The following is a 6,214-nucleotide window of genomic DNA, read 5'->3' as shown; positions in this document are numbered from 1 at the left end:
TAAACAACACAGAGTTGCACATAAACAAACGTACAGTCAACAACACAATATAAAAATCTATGTACAGTGTTTGCAAATGTAGAAGATTAGGGAGGTAAGGCAATAAATAGGCCATATAGGCAAAATAATACAAATTTAGCGTTAACACTGGAGTGATGTGCAAGTAGAGCTACAGGGGTGCAAAAGAGCAAGAGGATAAATAACAATATGGGGATGAGGTAGTTGGGTGTGCTATTTACAGATTGGCTGTGTACAGGTACAGTGATCGGTAAGCTGCTCTGACAGCTGATGCTAAAAGATAGAGGGATATATAAGACTCCACCTTTTTAGTGATTTTTGCAATTCGTTGCAGTCATTGGCAGCAGAGAACTGGAATGAAAGGCGGCCAGAGGAAGTGTTGGCCGCATGAGTGAAGGAGGCTTTGTTGTGAAATAGGAAGCCGATTCTAGATTTAATTTTGGATTGGAGAAACTTAATGTGAGTCTGGAAGGAGAGTTTAGTCTAACCAGACACCTAGATATAGAACCGTCCACAGTAGTGATGCTAATCAGGCGGGCGGGTGCGATATAGAAAAGAGTCAGCCTGAGAATTGAACCCTGTGGTACCCCCATAGACTGCCAGAGGTCCGGACAACAGGCCCATCCGATTTGACACACTGAACTCTATCTGAGAAATAGTTGGTGAATGAGGCGAGGCAGTCATTTGAGAAACCAAGGCTTTTGAGTCTGCTGATAAGAATGCGGTGATTGACAGTCAAGCCTTGGCCAGGTCGATGACGATGGCTGCACAGTACTGTCTTTTATCAATGGTGTTTATGATATCGTTTAGGACCTTGAGCATGGCTGAGGTGCACCCATGACCATCTCGGAAACCAGATTGCATAGTGGAGAAGGTACGGTGGGATTCGAAATGGTTGTGATCTGTTTGTTAACTTGGCTTTTGAAGATTTTAGAAAGGCAGGATGGATATAGGTCTATAACAGTTTGGGTCTAAAGTGTCTCCCCCTTTGAAGAGGGGGATGACCGCGGCAGCTTTCCAATTTTTGTCGATCTCAGACAATACGAGAGGTTGAACAGGCTAGTAATAGGGGTTGCATCAATTTTGGTGGATAATTTTAGAAAGGGTGGGTCCAGACTGTCTAGCCCAGCTGATTTGTAGGGATCCAGAGTTTGCAGCTCTTTCAGAACACCCGCTGTCTGGATTTGGGTGAAGGAGACACGGGGGGGGGCTTGTGCAAGTTGCTGGGGGGGGTGCTGTGCTGTTGGTAGGGGTATCCAGGTGGAAAGCATGGCCAGCCGTAGAAAAATGCTTATTGAAATTCTCAATTATAGTGGATTTATCGGTGGTGACAGTGTTTCCTAGCCTCAGTGCAGTGGGCAGCTGAAAGGAGGTGCTCTTATTCTCCATCGACTTTAGTGTCCCAGAACATTTTGGAGTTTGTGCAACAAGATGCAAATTTCTGCTTGGAAAAAGCTAGCCTTTGCTTTCCTAACTGCCTGTGTGTATTGGTTCCTAACTTCCCTGAAAAGTTGCATATCGCGGGGGCTATTCGATGCTAGTGCAGTACGCCACAGGATGTTTTTGTTCTGGTCAAGGACAGTCAGGTCTGGACTGAACCAAGGGCTATATCTGTTCCTGGTTCTATATTTTTTTTGAATGGAGCATGCTTATTTAAGATGGTGAGGAAAGCACTTTTTAAAGAATAACCAGGCATCCTCTACTGACTGGAATGAGGTCAATATCTTTCCAGGATACCCGGGCCAGGTCGATTAGAAAGGCCTGCTCGCTGAAGTGTTTTAGGGAGCGTTTGACAGTGATGAGGGGTGGTCGTTTGACCGCAGACCCATTTCGGACGCAGGCAATGAGGCAGTGATTGCTGAGATCCTGGTTGAAGACAGCAGAGGTGTATTTGGAGGGCAGGTTGGTTAGGATGATATCTATGAGGGTGCCCGTGTTTACAGATTTGGGGTTGTACCTGGTAGGTTCCTTGATAATTTGTGTGAGATTGAAGGCATCAAGCTTAGATTGTAGGATGGCCGGGGTGTTAAGCATGTCCCAGTTTAGGTCACCTACCAGCACAAGTTCTGAAGATAGATGGGGGGCAATCAATTCACATATGGTGTCCAGGGCACAGCTGGGGGCAGAAGGTGGTCTATAGCAAGCGGCAACGGTGAGAGACTTGTTTCCGGAAAGGTGAATTTTTAAAAGTAGAAGCTCAAATTGTTTGTGCACAGACCTGGACCTGGACAGAACTAGTAGACAGAACTCTGCAGGCTATCTCTGCAGTAGATTGCAACTCCGCCCCCTTTGGCAGTTCTATCTTGTCGGAAACTTTTATAGTTAGGATGGAAATTTCAGGGTTTTTGGTGGCCTTTCTAAGCCAGGATTCAGACACGGCTAGGACATCTGGGTTTGCAGAGTGTGCTAAAGCAGTGAATAAAACAAACTGAGGGAGGAGGCTTCTAATGTGAACATGCATGAAACCAAGGCTTTTACGGTTACAGAGGTCAACAAATGAAGTTACAGATCGGAGGGCCTGTTGTCCGGCCCTCTGGCAGTCTCTATGGGGGTGCCACACGGTTCAATTCTCGGGCCGACTCTTTTCTCTGTATACATCAATGATGTCGCTCTTGCTGCTGGTGATTCTCTGATCCACCTCTACGCAGACGACACCATTCTGTATACATCTGGCCCTTCTTTGGACACTGTTAACGAACCTCCAGACAAGCTTCAATGCCATACAACTCTCCTTCCGTGGCCTCCAACTGCTCTTAAATACAAGTAAAACTAAATGCATGTTCTTCAACCGATCGCTGCCTACACCTGCCCGCCTGTCCAGCATCACTACTCTGGACGGTTCTGACTTAGAATATGTGGACAACTACAAATACCTAGGTGTCTGGTTAGACTGTAAACTCTCCTTTCAGACTCTCATTAAGCATCTTCAATCCAAAATTAAATCTAGAATCGGCTTCCTATTTCGCAACAAAGCATCCTTCACTCATAATGCCAAACCTACCCTCATAAAACTGACTATCCTGCCGATCCTTGACTTCAGCAATGTCGTTTACAAAATAGCCTCCAACACTGAGCAAATTGGATGCAGTCTATCACAGTGCCATCCGTTTTGTCACCAAAGCCCCATTACTATCCACCATTGCGACCTTTATGCTGTTGTTGGCTGGCCCTTGATTTATATTCGTCGCCAAACCCACTGGCTCCAGGTCATCTATAAGTCTTTGCTAGGTAATGCCCCGCCTTATCTCAGCTCACTGGTCACCATAGCAGCATCCACCTGTAGCACGCGCTCCAGCAGGTATATTTCACTGGTCACCCCCAAAGCCAATTCCTCGTTTTGGCCGCCTTTCCTTCCAGTTCTCTGCTGCCAATGACTGGAACGACTTGCAAAAATCACTGAAGCTGGAGACTTATCTCCCTCACTAACTTTAAGCACCAGCTGTCAGAGCAGCTCACAGATCACTGCACCTGTACATAGCCCATCTGTAGATAGCCCATCCCACTACCTCATCCCCATCCCCTCTTCTGCACATCTCACTCCAGTGTTGGCCATTGCTAAATTGTAATTATTTCGCCACTATGGCCTATTTATTGCCTTACCTCATTTGCACACACTGTACATAGACTTTTTCTATTGTGTTATGTTTGTTTATTCCATGTGTAACTGTTGTTTGTGTCGCTCTGCTTTATCTTGGCCAGGTCGCAGTTGTAAATGAGAACTTGTCAACTAGCCTACCTGGTTAAATAAAGGTGACATAATACAAAAAAAATGGTGAGGAAAGCACTTTTAAAGAGCAACCAGGCATCCTCTACTGACGGGATGAGGTCAATATCCTTCCAGGATACCCGGGCCAGGTCGATTAGAAGGGTCCGCTCGCAGTGTTTTAGGGAGTGTTTGACAGTGATGAGGGGTGGTCGTTTACACACTTAATACACACTTGTACATGTGTGACATAGGACACACATATAAGCTCCCACCACACTGGCATGGCCCACGGAGGTCGGGCCTCCCCAGATAGCATATGAACACGTCATAAGCCATGAAGAAATGTTTAGAATTAAATTATATTTGCTTTAAAATTGCAACATTTTCTCTCAGCCTTATGGCAAAATGTGTAGGAAATTTATCCAGAGATTTTTGAAAGTCGGACTATCATTGTCCGGCAGGGAAACTACACTGCTCAAAAAAATAAAGGGAACACTTAAACAACACAATGTAACTCCAAGTCAATCACACTTCTGTGAAATCAAACTGTCCACTTAGGAAGCAACACTGATTGACAATACATTTCACATGCTGTTGTGCAAATGGAATAGACAACAGGTGGAAAGTATAGGCAATTAGCAAGACACCCCCAATAAAGGAGTGGTTCTGCAGGTGGGGACCACAGACCACTTCTCAGTTCCTATGCTTCCTGGCTGATGTTTTGGTCACTTTTGAATGCTGGCGGTGCTTTCACTCTAGTGGTAGCATGAGACGGAGTCTACAACCCACACAAGTGGCTCAGGTAGTGCAGCTCATCCAGGATGGCACATCAATGCGAGCTGTGGCAAGAAGGTTTGCTGTGTCTGTCAGCGTAGTGTCCAGAGCATGGAGGCTCTACCAGGAGACAGGCCAGTACATCAGGAGACGTGGAGGAGGCCGTAGGAGGGCAACAACCCAGCAGCAGGATCGCTACCTCCGCCTTTGTGCAAGGAGGAGCACTGCCAGAGCCCTGCAAAATGACCTCCAGCAGGCCACAAATGTGCATTTGTCTGTTTCTGACCGTTTGAGCACACTCCATGAGGGTGGTATGAGGGCCCGACGTCCACAGGTGGGGGTTGTGCTTACAGCCCAACACCGTGCAGGACGTTTGGCATTTGCCAGAGAACACCAAGATTGGCAAATTCGCCACTGGCGCCCTGTGCTCTTCACAGATGAAAGCAGGTTCACACTGAGCACATGTGACAGACGTGACAGAGTCTGGAGACGCCGTGGAGAACGTTCTGCTGCCTGCAACATCCTCCAGCATGACCGGTTTGGCGGTGGGTCAGTCATGGTGTAGGGTGGCATTTCTTTGGGGGGCCGCACAGCCCTCCATGTGCTCGCCAGAGGTAGCCTGACTGCCATTAGGTACCGAGATGAGATCCTCAGACCCCTTGTGAGACCATATGCTGGTGCGGTTGGCCCTGGGTTCCTCCTAATGCAAGACAATGCTAGACCTCATGTGGCTGGAGTGTGTCAGCAGTTCCTGCAAGAGGAAGGCATTGATGCTATGGACTGGCCCGCCAGTTCCCCAGACCTGAATCCAATTGAGCACATCTGGGACATCATGTCTCGCTCCATCCACCAATGCCACGTTGCACCACAGACTGTCCAGGAGTTGGCGGATGCTTTAGTCCAGGTCTGGGAGGAGATCCCTCAGGAGACCATGCTCCTCATCAGGAGCATGCCCAGGCATTGTAGGGAGGTCATATAGGCACGTGGAGGCCACACACACTACTGAGCCTCATTTTGACTCGTTTTAAGGACATTACATCAAAGTTGGATTAGCCTGTAGTGTGATTTTCCACAAAGTATTTAATAAGATTATTTCTTTCATTCAGATCTAGGATGTGTTGTTTAAGTGTTCCCTTTATTTTTTTGAGCAGTATATTTATATATTGTTGAGAATGTTTACATTTAGGGTGATTTTTTTATAAGGGAAAATATTTGTTTTTGGTATTTTCTAAATACTTTAAATGTTATTCATTTCTATGCCTGGAAATGCCCTTGTCCGGATCCAAAAAAGTGTTTAAAATTCTACAAACTGGCAATCATTTTTCAGTTAATAGCCATTATCTTATGTAGTTTCTTGCAATAGCCCTCTGACTTTAAAGAATATTTCTCTCAAAACTATGATTCCTAAAAGATGTGTATGGAGATTTGGTCTGTCAGATTTGTCAAAAATCCTAAATTAGGAATAAGCAGGGGCAGCTATTTACCATTAGGACTCCTTATTAATTTCTTCATTACATGTAGTGCAACAAGACCACTTGTAGTCTGAAGTTCTCTACTTTCGATAGATTTTAACAATATTAGAATCACTGCGGTCACAACCATAAACTGTCAGCTCCATCTGCCTGATAAATTTAAATATATATTTGATCCAAAATTCATATTCTGGTATATTTTAATTAGGTTTTAGAGTCTTAAAGCAACTGAGGAAAAGCAAAT

Source organism: Salmo salar, chromosome 10 (genome assembly GCF_965601325.2).
Source record: "Salmo salar chromosome 10, fSalSal1, whole genome shotgun sequence".
Taxonomy (NCBI): Eukaryota; Metazoa; Chordata; class Actinopteri; order Salmoniformes; family Salmonidae; genus Salmo; species Salmo salar.
Note: the sequence above shows the minus strand (reverse complement) of the source record.